The following is a 21,124-nucleotide window of genomic DNA, read 5'->3' as shown; positions in this document are numbered from 1 at the left end:
GCATTTGCGGCTCGCACTAGTGCACAGTTATCTCAAAGAAAGGGGCCACGGTGTTTCTGTATCTCTATTATGTTGGTGCGTCTTCGGAACTTTTAAATATCTCGATATATCTCGAAAACTACGCTTCTGATCAAAAAATATCATAGAACATAAATTGTAGGAAACATAATTCTCTACAAAAAACGTCTCTTAACATTTTGCCATAGCTCGCTTCGTTTCCGAGATATTTGCAGATTCAGCTCAAAGGAACTGGCCTGACGGACATATTTCGAGATATTTCTTCTTCTTGTTGTTCTTCTTCTGCACAGCTAAGCTGGAAGTGGCATTTGCAGCTCGCAATAGTGCAGAGTTATCTCAAAGAAAGGGGCCACGGTGTTTCTGTATCTCTATTATGTTGGTGCGGCTTCGGAACTTTTAAATATCTTGATATATCTCGAGAACTACGCGTCTGATCAAAAAATATCATAGAACATAAAAAGTAGGAAACTTAATTCTCTACAAAAACGGTCTCTTAACATTTTGCCATAGCTCGCTTCGTTTCCGAGATATTTGCAGATATATTTCAAGGGAAGGGGCCTGACGGGCATATTTCGAGATATTTCTTCTTCTTGTTGTTCTTCTTCTGCACAGCTAAGCTGGAAGTGGCATTTGCGGCTCGCACTAGTGCAGAGTTATCTCAAAGAAAGGGGCCACGGTGTTTCTGTATCTCTATTATGTTGGTGCGGCTTCGGAACTTTTAAATATCTCGATATATCTCGAAAACTACGCTTCTGATCAAAAAATATCATAGAACATAAATTGTAGGAAACATAATTCTCTACAAAAAAGGTCTCTTAACATTTTGCCATAGCTCGCTTCGTTTCCGAGATATTTGCAGATATATCTCAAGGGAAGGGGCCTGACGGACATATTTCGAGATATTTCTTCTTCTTGTTGTTCTTCTTCTGCACAGCTAAGCTGGAAGTGGCATTTACAGCTCGCAATAGTGCAGAGTTATCTCAAAGAAAGGGGCCACGGTGTTTCTGTATCTCTATTATGTTGGTGCGGCTTCGGAACTTTTAAATATCTTGATATATCTCGAGAACTACGCTTCTGATCAAAAAATATCATAGAACGTAAATTGTAGGAAACATTATTCTCTACAAAAAAGGTCTCTTAACATTTTGCCATAGCTCGCTTCGTTTCCGAGATATTTGCAGATTCATCTCAAGGGAAGGGGTCTGACGGACATATTTCGAGATATTTCTTCTTCTTGTTGTTCTTCTTCTGCACAGCTAAGCTCGAAGTGGCATTTGCAGCTCGCAATAGTGCAGAGTTATCTCAAAGAAAGAGGCCACGGTGTTTCTGTACCTCTATTATGTTGGTGCAGCTTCGGAACTTTTAAATATCTTGATATATCTCGAGAACTACGCATCTGATCAAAAAATATCATCGAACATAAAAAGTAGGAAACTTAATTCTCTACAAAAAAGGTCTCTTAACATTTTGCCATAGCTCGCTTCGTTTCCGAGATATTTGCAGATTTATCTCAAGGGAAGTGGCCTGACGGACATATTTCGAGATATTTCTTCTTCTTGTTGTTCTTCTTCTGCACAGCTAAGCTGGAAGTGGCATTTGCAGCTCGCAATAGTGCAGAGTTGTCCCAAAGAAAGGGGCCACGGTGTTTCTGTATCTCTATTATGTTGGTGCGGCTTCGGAACTTTTAAATATCTTGATATATCTCGAGAACTACGCATCTGATCAAAAAATATAATAGAACATAAAAAGTAGGAAACTTAATTCTCTACAAAAAAGGTCTCTTAACATTTTGCCATAGCTCGCTTCGTTTCCGAGATATTTGCAGATTTATCTCAAGGGAAGGAGTCTGACGGACATATTTCGAGATATTTCTTCTTCTTGTTGTTCTTCTTCTGCACAGCTAAGCTCGAAGTGGCATTTGCAGCTCGCAATAGTGCAGTGTTATCTCAAAGAAAGGGGCCACGGTGTTTCTGTATCTCTATTATGTTGGTGCGGCTTCGGAACTTTTAAATATCTTGATATATCTCGAGAACTACGCGTCTGATCAAAAAATATCATAGAACATAAAAAGTAGGAAACTTAATTCTCTACAACAACGGTCTCTTAACATTTTGCCACAGCTCGCTTCGTTTCCGAGATATTTGCATATTTATCTCAAGGGAAGGGGCCTGACGGACATATTTCGAGATATTTCTTCTTCTTGTTGTTCTTCTTCTGCACAGCTAAGCTGGAAGTGGCATTTGCAGCTCGCAATAGTGCAGAGTTATCTCAAAGAAAGGGGCCACGGTGTTTCTGTATCTCTATTATGTTGGTGCGGCATCGGAACTTTTAAATATCTTGATATATCTCGAGAACTACGCGTCTGATCAAAATATATCATAGAACATAAAAAGTAGCAAACTTAATTCTCTACAACAACGGTCTCTTAACATTTTGCCATAGCTCGCTTCGTTTCCGAGATATTTGCATATTTATCTCAAGGGAAGGGGCCTGACGGACATATTTCGAGATATTTCTTCTTCTTGTTGTTCTTCTTCTGCACAGCTAAGCTGGAAGTGGCATTTGCGGCTCGCACTAGTGCAGAGTTATCTCAAAGAAAGGGGCCACGGTGTTTCTGTATCTCTATTATGTTGGTGCGGCTTCGGAACTTTTAAATATCTTGATATATCTCGAGAACTACGCTTCTGATCAAAAAATATCATAGAACGTAAATTGTAGGAAACATTATTCTCTACAAAAAAGGTCTCTTAACATTTTGCCATAGCTCGCTTCGTTTCCGAGATATTTGCAGATTCATCTCAAGGGAAGGGGTCTGACGGACATATTTCGAGATATTTCTTCTTCTTGTTGTTCTTCTTCTGCACAGCTAAGCTCGAAGTGGCATTTGCAGCTCGCAATAGTGCAGAGTTATCTCAAAGAAAGAGGCCACGGTGTTTCTGTACCTCTATTATGTTGGTGCAGCTTCGGAACTTTTAAATATCTTGATATATCTCGAGAACTACGCATCTGATCAAAAAATATCATCGAACATAAAAAGTAGGAAACTTAATTCTCTACAAAAAAGGTCTCTTAACATTTTGCCATAGCTCGCTTCGTTTCCGAGATATTTGCAGATTTATCTCAAGGGAAGTGGCCTGACGGACATATTTCGAGATATTTCTTCTTCTTGTTGTTCTTCTTCTGCACAGCTAAGCTGAAAGTGGCATTTGCAGCTCGCAATAGTGCAGAGTTGTCCCAAAGAAAGGGGCCACGGTGTTTCTGTATCTCTATTATGTTGGTGCGGCTTCGGAACTTTTAAATATCTCGATATATCTCGAAAACTACGCTTCTGATCAAAAAATATCATAGAACATAAATTGTAGGAAACATAATTCTTTACAAAAAAGGTCTCTTAACATTTTGCCATAGCTCGCTTCGTTTCCGAGATATTTGCAGATTTATCTCAAGGGAAGGGTCCTGATGGACATATTTCGAGATATTTCTTCTTCTTGTTGTTCTTCTTCTGCACAGCTAAACTGGAAGTGGCATTTCCAGCTCGCAATCGTGCAGAGTTATCTCAAAGAAAGGGGCCATGGTGTTTCTGTATCTCTATTATGTTGGTGCGGCTTCGGAACTTTTAAATATCTTGATATATCTCGAGAACTACGCCTCTGATCAAAAAATATCATACTACATAAAAAGTAGGAAACTTAATTCTCTACAAGAAAGGTCTCTAAACATTTTGCCATAGCTCGCTTCGTTTCCGAGATATTTGCAGATTTATCTCAAGGGAAGGGGCGTGACGGACATATTTCGAGATATTTCTTCTTCTTGTTGTTCTTCTTCTGCACAGCTGAGCTGGAAGTGGCATTTGCAGGTCGCAATAGTGCAGAGTTATCTCAAAGAAAGGGGCCACGGTGTTTCTGTATCTCTATTATGTTGGTGCGGCTTCGGAACTTTTAAATATCTCGATATATCTCGAAAACTACGCTTCTGATCAAAAAATATCATAGAACATAAATTGTAGGAAACATAATTCTCTACAAAAAAGGTCTCTTAACATTTTGCCATAGCTCGCTTCGTTTCCGAGATATTTGCAGATTTATCTCAAGGGAAGGGGCCTGACGGACATATTTCGAGATATTTCTTCTTCTTGTTGTTTTTCTTCTGCACAGCTAAGCTGGAAGTGGCATTTGCAGCTCGCAATAGTGCAGAGTTATCTCAAAGAAAGGGGCCACGGTGTTTCTGTATCTCTATTATGTTGGTGCGGCTTCGGAACTTTTAAATATCTTGATATATCTCGAGAACTACGCCTCTGATCGAAAAATATCATAGAACATAAAAAGTAGAAAACTTAATTCTCTACAAAAAAGGTCTCTTAACATTTTGCCATAGCTCGCTTCGTTTCCGAGATATTTGCAGATTTATCTCAAGGGAAGGGGCCTGACGGACATATTTCGAGATATTTCTTCTTCTTGTTGTTCTTCTTCTGCACAGCTAAGCTGGAAGTGGCATTTGCGGCTCGCACTAGTGCAGAGTTATCTCAAAGAAAGGGGCCACGGTGTTTCTGTATCTCTATTATGTTGGTGCGGCTTCGGAACTTTTAAATATCTTGATATATCTCGAGAACTACGCTTCTGATCAAAAAATATCATAGAACGTAAATTGTAGGAAACATTATTCTCTACAAAAAAGGTCTCTTAACATTTTGCCATAGCTCGCTTCGTTTCCGAGATATTTGCAGATTCATCTCAAGGGAAGGGGTCTGACGGACATATTTCGAGATATTTCTTCTTCTTGTTGTTCTTCTTCTGCACAGCTAAGCTCGAAGTGGCATTTGCAGCTCGCAATAGTGCAGAGTTATCTCAAAGAAAGAGGCCACGGTGTTTCTGTACCTCTATTATGTTGGTGCAGCTTCGGAACTTTTAAATATCTTGATATATCTCGAGAACTACGCATCTGATCAAAAAATATCATCGAACATAAAAAGTAGGAAACTTAATTCTCTACAAAAAAGGTCTCTTAACATTTTGCCATAGCTCGCTTCGTTTCCGAGATATTTGCAGATTTATCTCAAGGGAAGTGGCCTAACGGACATATTTCGAGATATTTCTTCTTTTTGTTGTTCTTCTTCTGCACAGCTAAGCTGGAAGTGGCATTTGCAGCGCGCAATAGTGCAGAGTTATCTCAAAGAAAGGGGCCACGGTGTTTCTGTATCTCTATTATGTTGGTGCGGCTTCGGAACTTTTAAATATCTTGATATATCTCGAGAACTACGCATCTGATCAAAAAATATCATACTACATAAAAAGTAGGAAACTGAATTCTCTACAAGAAAGGTCTCTAAACATTTTGCCATAGCTCGCTTCGTTTCCGAGATATTTGCAGATTTATCTCAAGGGAAGGGGCGTGACGGACATATTTCGAGATATTTCTTCTTCTTGTTGTTCTTCTTCTGCACAGCTAAGCTGGAAGTGGCATTTGCGGCTCTCACTAGTGCAGAGTTATCTCAAAGAAAGGGGCCACGGTGTTTCTGTATCTCTATTATGTTGGTGCGGCTTCGGAACTTTTAAATATCTCGATATATCTCGAAAACTACGCTTCTGATCAAAAAATATGATAGAACATAAATTGTAGGAAACATAATTCTCTACAAAAAAGCTCTCTTAACATTTTGCCATAGCTCGCTTCGTTTCCGAGATATTTGCAGATATATCTCAAGGGAAGGGGCCTGACGGACATATTTCGAGATATTTCTTCTTCTTGTTGATCTTCTTCTGCACAGCTAAGCTGGAAGTGGCATTTACAGCTCGCAATAGTGCAGGTTATCTCAAAGAAAGGGGCCACGGTGTTTCTGTATCTCTATTATGTTGGTGCGGCTTCGGAACTTTTAAATATCTTGATATATCTCGAGAACTACGCATCTGATCAAAAAATATCATAGAACATGAAAAGTAGGAAACTGAATTCTCTACAAGAAAGGTCTCTAAACATTTTGCCATAGCTCGCTTCGTTTCCGAGATATTTGCAGATTTATCTCAAGGGAAGGGGCGTGACGGACATATTTCGAGATATTTCTTCTTCTTGTTGTTCTTCTTCTGCACAGCTAAGCTGGAAGTGGCATTTGCGGCTCGCACTAGTGCAGAGTTATCTCAAAGAAAGGGGCCACGGTGTTTCTGTATCTCTATCATGTTGGTGCGGCTTCGGAACTTTTAAATATCTCGATATATCTCGAAAACTACGCTTCTGATCAGAAAATATCATAGAACATAAATTGTAGGAAACATAATTCTCTACAAAAAACGTCTCTTAACATTTTGCCATAGCTCGCTTGGTTTCCGAGATATTTGCAGATTTATCTGAAGGGAAGGGGCCTAACGGACATATTTCGAGATATTTCTTCTTCTTGTTGTTCTTCTTCTGCACAGCTAAACTGGAAGTGGCATTTCCAGCTCGCAATAGTGCAGAGTTATCTCAAAGAAAGGGGCCACGGTGTTTCTGTATCTCTATTATGTTGGTGCGGCTTCGGAACTTTTAAATATCTTGATATATCTCGAGAACTACGCATCTGATCAAAAAATATCATAGAACATAAAAAGTAGGAAACTTAATTCTCTACAAAAAAGGTCTCTTAACATTTTGCCATAGCTCGCTTCGTTTCCGAGATATTTGCAGATTTATCTCAAGGGAAGGGGCCTGACGGACATATTTCGAGATATTTCTTCTTCTTGTTGTTCTTCTTCTGCACAGCTGAGCTGGAAGTGGCATTTGCAGGTCGCAATAGTGCAGAGTTATCTCAAAGAAAGGGGCCACGGTGTTTCTGTATCTCTATTATGTTGGTGCGGCTTCGGAACTTTTAAATATCTTGATATATCTCGAGAACTACGCATCTGATCAAAAAATATCATACTGCATAAAAAGTAGGAAACTTAATTCTCTACAAAAAAGGTCTCTTAACATTTTGCCATAGCTCGCTTCGTTTCCGAGATATTTGCAGATTTATCTGAAGGGAAGGGGCCTAACGGACATATTTCGAGATATTTCTTCTTCTTGTTGTTCTTCTTCTGCACAGCTAAACTGGAAGTGGCATTTCCAGCTCGCAATAGTGCAGAGTTATCTCAAAGAAAGGGGCCACGGTGTTTCTGTATCTCTATTATGTTGGTGCGGCTTCGGAACTTTTAAATATCTCGATATATCTCGAAAACTACGCTTCTGATCAAAAAATATCATAGAACATAAAAAGTAGGAAACTTAATTCTCTACAAAAAAGGTCTCTTAACATTTTGCCATAGCTCGCTTCGTTTCCGAGATATTTGCAGGTTTATCTCAAGGGAAGGGGCCTGACGGACATATTTCGAGATATTTCTTCTTCTTGTTGTTCTTCTTCTGCACAGCTAAGCTGGAAGTGGCATTTGCGGCTCTCACTAGTGCAGAGTTATCTCAAAGAAAGGGGCCACGGTGTTTCTGTATCTCTATTATGTTGGTGCGGCTTCGGAACTTTTAAATATCTCGATATATCTCGAAAACTACGCTTCTGATCAAAAAATATGATAGAACATAAATTGTAGGAAACATAATTCTCTACAAAAAAGCTCTCTTAACATTTTGCCATAGCTCGCTTCGTTTCCGAGATATTTGCAGATATATCTCAAGGGAAGGGGCCTGACGGACATATTTCGAGATATTTCTTCTTCTGGTTGATCTTCTTCTGCACAGCTAAGCTGGAAGTGGCATTTACAGCTCGCAATAGTGCAGAGTTATCTCAAAGAAAGGGGCCACGGTGTTTCTGTATCTCTATTATGTTGGTGCGGCTTCGGAACTTTTAAATATCTTGATATATCTCGAGAACTACGCATCTGATCAAAAAATATCATAGAACACGAAAAGTAGGAAACTTAATTCTCTACAAAAAAGGTCTCTTAACATTTTGCCATAGCTCGCTTCGTTTCCGAGATATTTGCAGATATATCTCAAGGGAAGGGGCCTGACGGACATATTTCGAGATATTTCTTCTTCTTGTTGATCTTCTTCTGCACAGCTAAGCTGGAAGTGGCATTTACAGCTCGCAATAGTGCAGAGTTATCTCAAAGAAAGGGGCCACGGTGTTTCTGTATCTCTATTATGTTGGTGCGGCTTCGGAACTTTTAAATATCTTGATATATCTCGAGAACTACGCATCTGATCAAAAAATATCATAGAACATGAAAAGTAGGAAACTTAATTCTCTACAAAAAAGGTCTCTTAACATTTTGCCATAGCTCGCTTCGTTTCCGAGATATTTGCAGATTTATCTGAAGGGAAGGGGCCTAACGGACATATTTCGAGATATTTCTTCTTCTTGTTGTTCTTCTTCTGCACAGCTAAACTGGAAGTGGCATTTCCAGCTCGCAATAGTGCAGAGTTATCTCAAAGAAAGGGGCCACGGTGTTTCTGTATCTCTATTATGTTGGTGCGGCTTCGGAACTTTTAAATATCTCGATATATCTCGAAAACTACGCTTCTGATCAAAAAATATCATACTACATAAAAAGTAGGAAACTTAATTCTCTACAAGAAAGGTCTCTAAACATTTTGCCATAGCTCGCTTCGTTTCCGAGATATTTGCAGATTTATCTCAAGGGAAGGGGCGTGACGGACATATTTCGAGATATTTCTTCTTCTTGTTGTTCTTCTTCTGCACAGCTAAGCTGGAAGTGGCATTTGCGGCTCGCACTAGTGCAGAGTTATCTCAAAGAAAGGGGCCACGGTGTTTCTGTATCTCTATCATGTTGGTGCGGCTTCGGAACTTTTAAATATCTCGATATATCTCGAAAACTACGCTTCTGATCAGAAAATATCATAGAACATAAATTGTAGGAAACATAATTCTCTACAAAAAACGTCTCTTAACATTTTGCCATAGCTCGCTTCGTTTCCGAGATATTTGCAGATTTATCTGAAGGGAAGGGGCCTAACGGACATATTTCGAGATATTTCTTCTTCTTGTTGTTCTTCTTCTGCACAGCTAAACTGGAAGTGGCATTTCCAGCTCGCAATAGTGCAGAGTTATCTCAAAGAAAGGGGCCACGGTGTTTCTGTATCTCTATTATGTTGGTGCGGCTTCGGAACTTTTAAATATCTCGATATATCTCGAAAACTACGCTTCTGATCAAAAAATATCATAGAACATAAAAAGTAGGAAACTTAATTCTCTACAAAAAAGGTCTCTTAACATTTTGCCATAGCTCGCTTCGTTTCCGAGATATTTGCAGGTTTATCTCAAGGGAAGGGGCCTGACGGACATATTTCGAGATATTTCTTCTTCTTGTTGTTCTTCTTCTGCACAGCTAAGCTGGAAGTGGCATTTGCGGCTCTCACTAGTGCAGAGTTATCTCAAAGAAAGGGGCCACGGTGTTTCTGTATCTCTATTATGTTGGTGCGGCTTCGGAACTTTTAAATATCTCGATATATCTCGAAAACTACGCTTCTGATCAAAAAATATGATAGAACATAAATTGTAGGAAACATAATTCTCTACAAAAAAGCTCTCTTAACATTTTGCCATAGCTCGCTTCGTTTCCGAGATATTTGCAGATATATCTCAAGGGAAGGGGCCTGACGGACATATTTCGAGATATTTCTTCTTCTTGTTGATCTTCTTCTGCACAGCTAAGCTGGAAGTGGCATTTACAGCTCGCAATAGTGCAGAGTTATCTCAAAGAAAGGGGCCACGGTGTTTCTGTATCTCTATTATGTTGGTGCGGCTTCGGAACTTTTAAATATCTTGATATATCTCGAGAACTACGCATCTGATCAAAAAATATCATAGAACATGAAAAGTAGGAAACTTAATTCTCTACAAAAAAGGTCTCTTAACATTTTGCCATAGCTCGCTTCGTTTCCGAGATATTTGCAGATTTATCTGAAGGGAAGGGGCCTAACGGACATATTTCGAGATATTTCTTCTTCTTGTTGTTCTTCTTCTGCACAGCTAAACTGGAAGTGGCATTTCCAGCTCGCAATAGTGCAGAGTTATCTCAAAGAAAGGGGCCACGGTGTTTCTGTATCTCTATTATGTTGGTGCGGCTTCGGAACTTTTAAATATCTCGATATATCTCGAAAACTACGCTTCTGATCAAAAAATATCATACTACATAAAAAGTAGGAAACTTAATTCTCTACAAGAAAGGTCTCTAAACATTTTGCCATAGCTCGCTTCGTTTCCGAGATATTTGCAGATTTATCTCAAGGGAAGGGGCGTGACGGACATATTTCGGATATTTCTTCTTCTTGTTGTTCTTCTTCTGCACAGCTAAGCTGGAAGTGGCATTTGCGGCTCGCACTAGTGCAGAGTTATCTCAAAGAAAGGGGCCACGGTGTTTCTGTATCTCTATCATGTTGGTGCGGCTTCGGAACTTTTAAATATCTCGATATATCTCGAAAACTACGCTTCTGATCAGAAAATATCATAGAACATAAATTGTAGGAAACATAATTCTCTACAAAAAACGTCTCTTAACATTTTGCCATAGCTCGCTTCGTTTCCGAGATATTTGCAGATTTATCTGAAGGGAAGGGGCCTAACGGACATATTTCGAGATATTTCTTCTTCTTGTTGTTCTTCTTCTGCACAGCTAAACTGGAAGTGGCATTTCCAGCTCGCAATAGTGCAGAGTTATCTCAAAGAAAGGGGCCACGGTGTTTCTGTATCTCTATTATGTTGGTGCGGCTTCGGAACTTTTAAATATCTTGATATATCTCGAGAACTACGCATCTGATCAAAAAATATCATAGAACATAAAAAGTAGGAAACTTAATTCTCTACAAAAAAGGTCTCTTAACATTTTGCCATAGCTCGCTTCGTTTCCGAGATATTTGCAGATTTATCTCAAGGGAAGGGGCCTGACGGACATATTTCGAGATATTTCTTCTTCTTGTTGTTCTTCTTCTGCACAGCTAAACTGGAAGTGGCATTTCCAGCTCGCAATAGTGCAGAGTTATCTCAAAGAAAGGGGCCACGGTGTTTCTGTATCTCTATTATGTTGGTGCGGCTTCGGAACTTTTAAATATCTCGATATATCTCGAAAACTACGCTTCTGATCAAAAAATATCATAGAACATAAAAAGTAGGAAACTTAATTCTCTACAAAAAAGGTCTCTTAACATTTTGCCATAGCTCGCTTCGTTTCCGAGATATTTGCAGGTTTATCTCAAGGGAAGGGGCCTGACGGACATATTTCGAGATATTTCTTCTTCTCGTTGTTCTTCTTCTGCACAGCTAAGCTGGAAGTGGCATTTGCGGCTCTCACTAGTGCAGAGTTATCTCAAAGAAAGGGGCCACGGTGTTTCTGTATCTCTATTATGTTGGTGCGGCTTCGGAACTTTTAAATATCTCGATATATCTCGAAAACTACGCTTCTGATCAAAAAATATGATAGAACATAAATTGTAGGAAACATAATTCTCTACAAAAAAGCTCTCTTAACATTTTGCCATAGCTCGCTTCGTTTCCGAGATATTTGCAGATATATCTCAAGGGAAGGGGCCTGACGGACATATTTCGAGATATTTCTTCTTCTTGTTGATCTTCTTCTGCACAGCTAAGCTGGAAGTGGCATTTACAGCTCGCAATAGTGCAGAGTTATCTCAAAGAAAGGGGCCACGGTGTTTCTGTATCTCTATTATGTTGGTGCGGCTTCGGAACTTTTAAATATCTTGATATATCTCGAGAACTACGCATCTGATCAAAAAATATCATAGAACATGAAAAGTAGGAAACTTAATTCTCTACAAAAAAGGTCTCTTAACATTTTGCCATAGCTCGCTTCGTTTCCGAGATATTTGCAGATATATCTCAAGGGAAGGGGCCTGACGGACATATTTCGAGATATTTCTTCTTCTTGTTGATCTTCTTCTGCACAGCTAAGCTGGAAGTGGCATTTACAGCTCGCAATAGTGCAGAGTTATCTCAAAGAAAGGGGCCACGGTGTTTCTGTATCTCTATTATGTTGGTGCGGCTTCGGAACTTTTAAATATCTTGATATATCTCGAGAACTACGCATCTGATCAAAAAATATCATAGAACATGAAAAGTAGGAAACTTAATTCTCTACAAAAAAGGTCTCTTAACATTTTGCCATAGCTCGCTTCGTTTCCGAGATATTTGCAGATTTATCTGAAGGGAAGGGGCCTAACAAACATATTTCGAGATATTTCTTCTTCTTGTTGTTCTTCTTCTGCACAGCTAAACTGGAAGTGGCATTTCCAGCTCGCAATAGTGCAGAGTTATCTCAAAGAAAGGGGCCACGGTGTTTCTGTATCTCTATTATGTTGGTGCGGCTTCGGAACTTTTAAATATCTCGATATATCTCGAAAACTACGCTTCTGATCAAAAAATATCATAGAACATAAAAAGTAGGAAACTTAATTCTCTACAAAAAAGGTCTCTTAACATTTTGCCATAGCCCGCTTCGTTTCCGAGATATTTGCAGGTTTATCTCAAGGGAAGGGGCCTGACGGACATATTTCGAGATATTTCTTCTTCTTGTTGTTCTTCTTCTGCACAGCTAAGCTGGAAGTGGCATTTGCGGCTCTCACTAGTGCAGAGTTATCTCAAAGAAAGGGGCCACGGTGTTTCTGTATCTCTATTATGTTGGTGCGGCTTCGGAACTTTTAAATATCTCGATATATCTCGAAAACTACGCTTCTGATCAAAAAATATCATAGAACATAAATTGTAGGAAACATAATTCTGTACAAAAAAGCTCTCTTAACATTTTGCCATAGCTCGCTTCGTTTCCGAGATATTTGCAGATATATCTCAAGGGAAGGGGCCTGACGGACATATTTCGAGATATTTCTTCTTCTTGTTGATCTTCTTCTGCACAGCTAAGCTGGAAGTGGCATTTACTGCTCGCAATAGTGCAGAGTTATCTCAAAGAAAGGGGCCACGGTGTTTCTGTATCTCTATTATGTTGGTGCGGCTTCGGAACTTTTAAATATCTTGATATATCTCGAGAACTACGCATCTGATCAAAAAATACCATAGAACATGAAAAGTAGGAAACTTAATTCTCTACAAAAAAGGTCTCTTAACATTTTGCCATAGCTCGCTTCGTTTCCGAGATATTTGCAGATTTATCTGAAGGGAAGGGGCCTAACGGACATATTTCGAGATACTTCTTCTTCTTGTTGTTCTTCTTCTGCACAGCTAAACTGGAAGTGGCATTTCCAGCTCGCAATAGTGCAGAGTTATCTCAAAGAAAGGGGCCACGGTGTTTCTGTATCTCTATTATGTTGGTGCGGCTTCGGAACTTTTAAATATCTCGATATATCTCGAAAACTACGCTTCTGATCAAAAAATATCATAGAACATAAAAAGTAGGAAACTTAATTCTCTACAAAAAAGGTCTCTTAACATTTTGCCATAGCTCGCTTTGTTTCCGAGATATTTGCAGGTTTATCTCAAGGGAAGGGGCCTGACGGACATATTTCGAGATATTTCTTCTTCTTGTTGTTCTTCTTCTGTACAGCTAAGCTGGAAGTGGCATTTGCGGCTCTCACTAGTGCAGAGTTATCTCAAAGAAAGGGGCCACGGTGTTTCTGTATCTCTATTATGTTGGTGCGGCTTCGGAACTTTTAAATATCTCGATATATCTCGAAAACTACGCTTCTGATCAAAAAATATCATAGAACATAAATTGTAGGAAACATAATTCTCTACAAAAAAGCTCTCTTAACATTTTGCCATAGCTCGCTTCGTTTCCGAGATATTTGCAGATATATCTCAAGGGAAGGGGCCTGACGGACATATTTCGAGATATTTCTTCTTCTTGTTGATCTTCTTCTGCACAGCTAAGCTGGAAGTGGCATTTACAGCTCGCAATAGTGCAGAGTTATCTCAAAGAAAGGGGCCACGGTGTTTCTGTATCTCTATTATGTTGGTGCGGCTTCGGAACTTTTAAATATCTTGATATATCTCGAGAACTACGCATCTGATCAAAAAATATCATAGAAGATGAAAAGTAGGAAACTTAATTCTCTACAAAAAAGGTCTCTTAACATTTTGCCATAGCTCGCTTCGTTTCCGAGATATTTGCAGATTTATCTGAAGGGAAGGGGCCTAACGGACATATTTCGAGATATTTGTTCTTCTTGTTGTTCTTCTTCTGCACAGCTAAGCTGGAAGTGGCATTTGCGGCTCGCACTAGTGCAGAGTTATCTCAAAGAAAGGGGCCACGGTGTTTCTGTATCTCTATTATGTTGGTGCGGCTTCGGAACTTTTAAATATCTCGATATATCTCGAAAACTACGCTTCTAATCAAAAAATATCATAGAACATAAATTGTAGGAAAGATAATTCTCTACAAAAAAGGTCTCTTAACATTTTGCCATAGCTCGCTTCGTTTCCGAGATATTTGCAGATATATCTCAAGGGAAGGGGCCTGACGGACATATTTCGAGATATTTCTTCTTCTTGTTGTTCTTCTTCTGCACAGCTGAGCTGGAAGTGGCATTTGCAGGTCGCAATAGTGCAGAGTTATCTCAAAGAAAGGGGCCACGGTGTTTCTGTATCTCTATTATGTTGGTGCGGCTTCGGAACTTTTAAATATCTCGATATATCTCGAAAACTACGCTTCTGATCAAAAAATATCATAGAACATAAATTGTAGGAAACATAATTCTCTACAAAAAAGGTCTCTTAACATTTTGCCATAGCTCGCTTCGTTTCCGAGATATTTGCAGATTTATCTCAAGGGAAGGGGCCTGACGGACATATTTCGAGATATTTCTTCTTCTTGTTGTTCTTCTTCTGCACAGCTAAGCTGGAAGTGGCATTTGCGGCTCTCACTAGTGCAGAGTTATCTCAAAGAAAGGGGCCACGGTGTTTCTGTATCTCTATTATGTTGGTGCGGCTTCGGAACTTTTAAATATCTCGATATATCTCGAAAACTACGCTTCTGATCAAAAAATATCATACAACATAAATTGTAGGAAACATAATTCTCCACAAAAAAGGTCTCTTAACATTTTGCCATAGCTCGCTTCGTTTCCGAGATATTTGCAGATATATCTCAAGGGAAGGGGCCTGACGGACATATTTCGAGATATTTCTTCTTCTTGTTGTTCTTCTTCTGCACAGCTAAGCTGGAAGTGGCATTTACAGCTCGCAATAGTGCAGAGTTATCTCAAAGAAAGGGGCCACGGTGTTTCTGTATCTCTATTATGTTGTTGCGGGTTCGCAACTTTTAAATATCTTGATATATCTCGAGAACTACGCATCTGATCAAAAAATATCATAGAACCTGAAAAGTAGGAAACTTAATTCTCTACAAAAAAGGTCTCTTAACATTTTGCCATAGCTCGCTTCGTTTCGGAGACATTTGCAGATTTATCTCAAGGGAAGGGGCCTGACGGACATATTAGAGATATTTCTTCTTCTTGTTGTTCTTCTTCTGCACAGCTGAGCTGGAAGTGGCATTTGCAGGTCGCAATAGTGCAGAGTTATCTCAAAGAAAGGGGCCACGGTGTTTCTGTATCTCTATTATGTTGGTGCGGCTTCGGAACTTTTAAATATGTCGATATATCTCGAAAACTACGCTTCTGATCAAAAAATATCATAGAACATAAATTGTAGGAAACATAATTCTCTACAAAAAAGGTCTCTTAACATTTTGCCATAGCTCGCTTCGTTTCCGAGATATTTGCAGATTTATCTCAAGGGAAGGGGCCTGACGGACATATTTCGAGATATTTCTTCTTCTTGTTGTTCTTCTTCTGCACAGCTAAGCTGGAAGTGGCATTTGCGGCTCGCACTAGTGCAGAGTTATCTCAAAGAAAGGGGCCACGGTGTTTCTGTATCTCTATTATGTTGGTGCGGCTTCGGAACTTTTAAATATCTCGATATATCTCGAAAACTACGCTTCTGATCAAAAAATATCATAGAACATAAATTGTAGGAAACATAATTCTCTACAAAAAACGTATCTTAACATTTTGCCATAGCTCGCTTCGTTTCCGAGATATTTGCAGATTCAGCTCAAAGGAACGGGCCTGACGGACATATTTCGAGATACTTCTTCTTCTTCTTGTTCTTCCTCTGCACAGCTAAGCTGGAAGTGGCTTTTGCAGCTCGCAATAGTGCAGAGTTATCTGAAAGAAAGGGGCCACGGTGTTTCTGTATCTCTATTATGTTGGTGCGGCTTCGGAACTTTTAAATATGTCGATATATCTCGAAAACTACGCTTCTGATCAAAAAATATCATACAACATAAATTGTAGGAAACATAATTCTCTACAAAAAAGGTCTCTTAACATTTTGCCATAGCTCGCTTCGTTTCCGAGATATTTGCAGATTTATCTCAAGGGAAGGGGCCTGACGGACATATTTCGAGATATTTCTTCTTCTTGTTGTTCTTCTTCTGCACAGCTAAGCTGGAAGTGGCATTTGCGGCTCGCACTAGTTCAGAGTTATCTCAAAGAAAGGGGCCACGGTGTTTCTGTATCTCTATTATGTTGGTGCGGCTTCGGAACTTTTAAATATCTCGATATATCTCGAAAACTACGCTTCTGATCAAAAAATATCATAGAACATAAATTGTAGGAAACATAATTCTCCACAAAAAAGGTCTCTTAACATTTTGCCATAGCTCGCTTCGTTTCCGAGATATTTGCAGATATATCTCAAGGGAAGGGGCCTGACGGACATATTTCGAGATATTTCTTCTTCTTGTTCTTCTTCTTCTGCACAGCTAAGCTGGAAGTGGCATTTACAGCTCGCAATAGTGCAGAGTTAGCTCAAAGAAAGGGGCCACGGTGTTTCTGTATCTCTATTATGTTGTTGCGGGTTCGGAACTTTTAAATATCTTGATATATCTCGAGAACTACGCATCTGATCAAAAAATATCATAGAACCTGAAAAGTAGGAAACTTAATTCTCTACAAAAAAGGTCTCTTAACATTTTGCCATAGCTCGCTTCGTTTCGGAGATATTTGCAGATTTATCTCAAGGGAAGGGGCCTGACGGACATATTAGAGATATTTCTTCTTCTTGTTGTTCTTCTTCTGCACAGCTGAGCTGGAAGTGGCATTTGCAGGTCGCAATAGTGCAGAGTTATCTCAAAGAAAGGGGCCACGGTGTTTCTGTATCTCTATTATGTTGGTGCGGCTTCGGAACTTTTAAATATCTCGATATATCTCGAAAACTACGCTTCTGCTCAAAAAATATCATAGAACATAAATTGTAGGAAACATAATTCTCTACAAAAAAGGTCTCTTAACATTTTGCCATAGCTCGCTTCGTTTCCGAGATATTTGCAGATTTATCTCAAGGGAAGGGGCCTGACGGACATATTTCGAGATATTTCTTCTTCTTGTTGTTCTTCTTCTGCACAGCTAAGCTGGAAGTGGCATTTGCGGCTCGCACTAGTGCAGAGTTATCTCAAAGAAAGGGGCCACGGTGTTTCTGTATCTCTATTATGTTGGTGCGGCTTCGGAACTTTTAAATATCTCGATATATCTCGAAAACTACGCTTCTGATCAAAAAATATCATAGAACATAAATTGTAGGAAACATAATTCTCTACAAAAAACGTATCTTAACATTTTGCCATAGCTCGCTTCGTTTCCGAGATATTTGCAGATTCAGCTCAAAGGAACGGGCCTGACGGACATATTTCGAGATACTTCTTCTTCTTGTTGTTCTTCCTCTGCACAGCTAAGCTGGAAGTGGCTTTTGCAGCTCGCAATAGTGCAGAGTTATCTGAAAGAAAGGGGCCACGGTGTTTCTGTATCTCTATTATGTTGGTGCGGCTTCGGAACTTTTAAATATCTTGATATATCTCGAGAACTACGCATCTGATCAAAAAATATCATAGAACATAAAAAGTAGGAAACTTAATTCTCTACAAAAAAGGTCTCTTAACATTTTGCCATAGCTCGCTTTGTTTCCGAGATGTTTGCAGATTCAGCTCAAAGGAACGGGCCTGACGGACATATTTCGAGATACTTCTTCTTCTTGTTGTTCTTCCTCTGCACAGCTAAGCTGGAAGTGGCATTTGCAGCTCGCAATAGTGCAGAGTTATCTCAAAGAAAGGGGCCACGGTGTTTCTGTATCTCTATTATGTTGGTGCGGCTTCGGAACTTTTAAATATCTTGATATATCTCGAGAACTACGCATCTGATCAAAAAATATCATAGAACATAAAAAGTAGGAAACTTAATTCTCTACAAAAAAGGTCTCTTAACATTTTGCCATAGCTCGCTTGGTTTCCGAGATATTTGCAGATTTATCTCAAGGGAAGGGGCCTGACGGACATATTTCGAGATATTTCTTCTTCTTGTTGTTCTTCTTCTGCACAGCTAAGCTGGAAGTGGCATTTGCAGCTCGCACTAGTGCAGAGTTATCTCAAAGAAAGGGGCCACGGTGTTTCTGTATCTCTATTATGTTGGTGCGGCTTCGGAACTTTTAAATATCTCGATATATCTCGAAAACTACGCTTCTGATCAAAAAATATCATAGAACATAAAAAGTAGGAAACTTAATTCTCTACAAAAAAGGTCTCTTAACATTTTCCCATAGCTCGCTTCGTTTCCGAGATATTTGCAGATTTATCTCAAGGGAAGGGGCCTGACGGACATATTTCGAGATATTTCTTCTTCTTGTTGTTCTTCTTCTGCACAGCTAAGCTGGAAGTGGCATTTGCGGCTCTCACTAGTGCAGAGTTATCTCAAAGAAAGGGGCCACGGTGTTTCTGTATCTCTATTATGTTGGTGCGGCTTCGGAACTTTTAAATATCTCGATATATCTCGAAAACTACGCTTCTGATCAAAAAATATCATAGAACATAAATTGTAGGAAAGATAATTCTCTACAAAAAAGGTCTCTTAACATTTTGCCATAGCTCGCTTCGTTTCCGAGATATTTGCAGATATATCTCAAAGGAACGGGCCTGACGGACATATTTCGAGATACTTCTTCTTCTTCTTGTTCTTCCTCTGCACAGCTAAGCTGGAAGTGGCATTTGCAGCTCGCAATAGTGCAGAGTTATCTCAAAGAAAGGGGCCACGGTGTTTCTGTATCTCTATTATGTTGGTGCGGCTCCGGAACTTTTAAATATCTTGATATATCTCGAGAACTACGCATCTGATCAAAAAATATCATAGAACATAAAAAGTAGGAAACTTAATTCTCTACAAAAAAGGTCTCTTAACATTTTGCCATAGCTCGCTTGGTTTCCGAGATATTTGCAGATTTATCTCAAGGGAAGGGGCCTGACGGACATATTTCGAGATATTTCTTCTTCTTGTTGTTCTTCTTCTGCACAGCTAAGCTGGAAGTGGCATTTGCAGCTCGCACTAGTGCAGAATTATCTCAAAGAAAGGGGCCACGGTGTTTCTGTATCTCTATTATGTTGGTGCGGCTTCGGAACTTTTAAATATCTCGATATATCTCGAAAACTACGCTTCTGATCAAAAAATATCATAGAACATAAAAAGTAGGAAACTTAATTCTCTACAAAAAAGGTCTCTTAACATTTTCCCATAGCTCGCTTCGTTTCCGAGATATTTGCAGATTTATCTCAAGGGAAGGGGCCTGACGGACATATTTCGAGATATTTCTTCTTCTTGTTGTTCTTCTTCTGCACAGCTAAGCTGGAAGTGGCATTTGCGGCTCTCACTAGTGCAGAGTTATCTCAAAGAAAGGGGCCACGGTGTTTCTGTATCTCTATTATGTTGGTGCGGCTTCGGAACTTTTAAATATCTCGATATATCTCGAAAACTACGCTTCTGATCAAAAAATATCATAGAACATAAATTGTAGGAAAGATAATTCTCTACAAAAAAGGTCTCTTAACATTTTGCCATAGCTCGCTTCGTTTCCGAGATATTTGCAGATATATCTCAAGGGAAGGGGCCTGACGGACATATTTCGAGATATTTCTTCTTCTTGTTGTTCTTCTTCTGCACAGCTAAGCTGGAAGTGGCATTTACAGCTCGCAATAGTGCAGAGTTATCTCAAAGAAAGGGGCCACGGTGTTTCTGTATCTCTATTATGTTGTTGCGGATTCGGAACTTTTAAATATCTTGATATATCTCGAGAACTACGCATCTGATCAAAAAATATCATAGAACCTGAAAAGTAGGAAACTTAATTCTCTACAAAAAAGGTCTCTTAACATTTTGCCATAGCTCGCTTCGTTTCCGAGATATTTGCAGATTTATCTCAAGGGAAGGGGCCTGACGGACATATTAGAGATATTTCTTCTTCTTGTTGTTCTTCTTCTGCACAGCTGAGCTGGAAGTGGCATTTGCAGGTCGCAATAGTGCAGAGTTATCTCAAAGAAAGGGGCCACGGTGTTTCTGTATCTCTATTATGTTGGTGCGGCTTCGGAACTTTTAAATATCTCGATATATCTCGAAAACTACGCTTCTGATCAAAAAATATCATAGAACATAAATTGTAGGAAACATAATTCTCTACAAAAAAGGTCTCTTAAGATTTTGCCATAGCTCGCTTGGTTTCCGAGATATTTGCAGATTTATCTCAAGGGAAGGGGCCTGACGGACATATTTCGAGATATTTCTTCTTCTTGTTGTTCTTCTTCTGCACAGCTAAGCTGGAAGTGGCATTTGCGGCTCGCACTAGTGCAGAGTTATCTCAAAGAAAGGGGCCACGGTGTTTCTGTATCTCTATTATGTTGGTGCGGCTTCGGAACTTTTAAATATCTCGATATATCTCGAAAACTACGCTTCTGATCAAAAAATATCATAGAACATAAATTGTAGGAAACATAATTCTCTACAAAAAACGTATCTTAACATTTTGCCATAGCTCGCTTCGTTTCCGAGATATTTGCAGATTCAGCTCAAAGGAACGGGCCTGACGGACATATTTCGAGATACTTCTTCTTCTTGTTGTTCTTCCTCTGCACAGCTAAGCTGGAAGTGGCATTTGCAGCTCGCAATAGTGCAGAGTTATCTCAAAGAAAGGGGCCACGGTGTTTCTGTATCTCTATTATGTTGGTGCGGCTTCGGAACTTTTAAATATCTTGATATATCTCGAGAACTACGCATCTGATCAAAAAATATCATAGAACATAAAAAGTAGGAAACTTAATTCTCTACAAAAAAGGTCTCTTAACATTTT

The sequence above is a fragment of the Osmia lignaria genome, unplaced genomic scaffold (assembly GCF_051020975.1).
Source record: "Osmia lignaria lignaria isolate PbOS001 unplaced genomic scaffold, iyOsmLign1 scaffold0003, whole genome shotgun sequence".
Taxonomy (NCBI): Eukaryota; Metazoa; Arthropoda; class Insecta; order Hymenoptera; family Megachilidae; genus Osmia; species Osmia lignaria.
Note: the sequence above shows the minus strand (reverse complement) of the source record.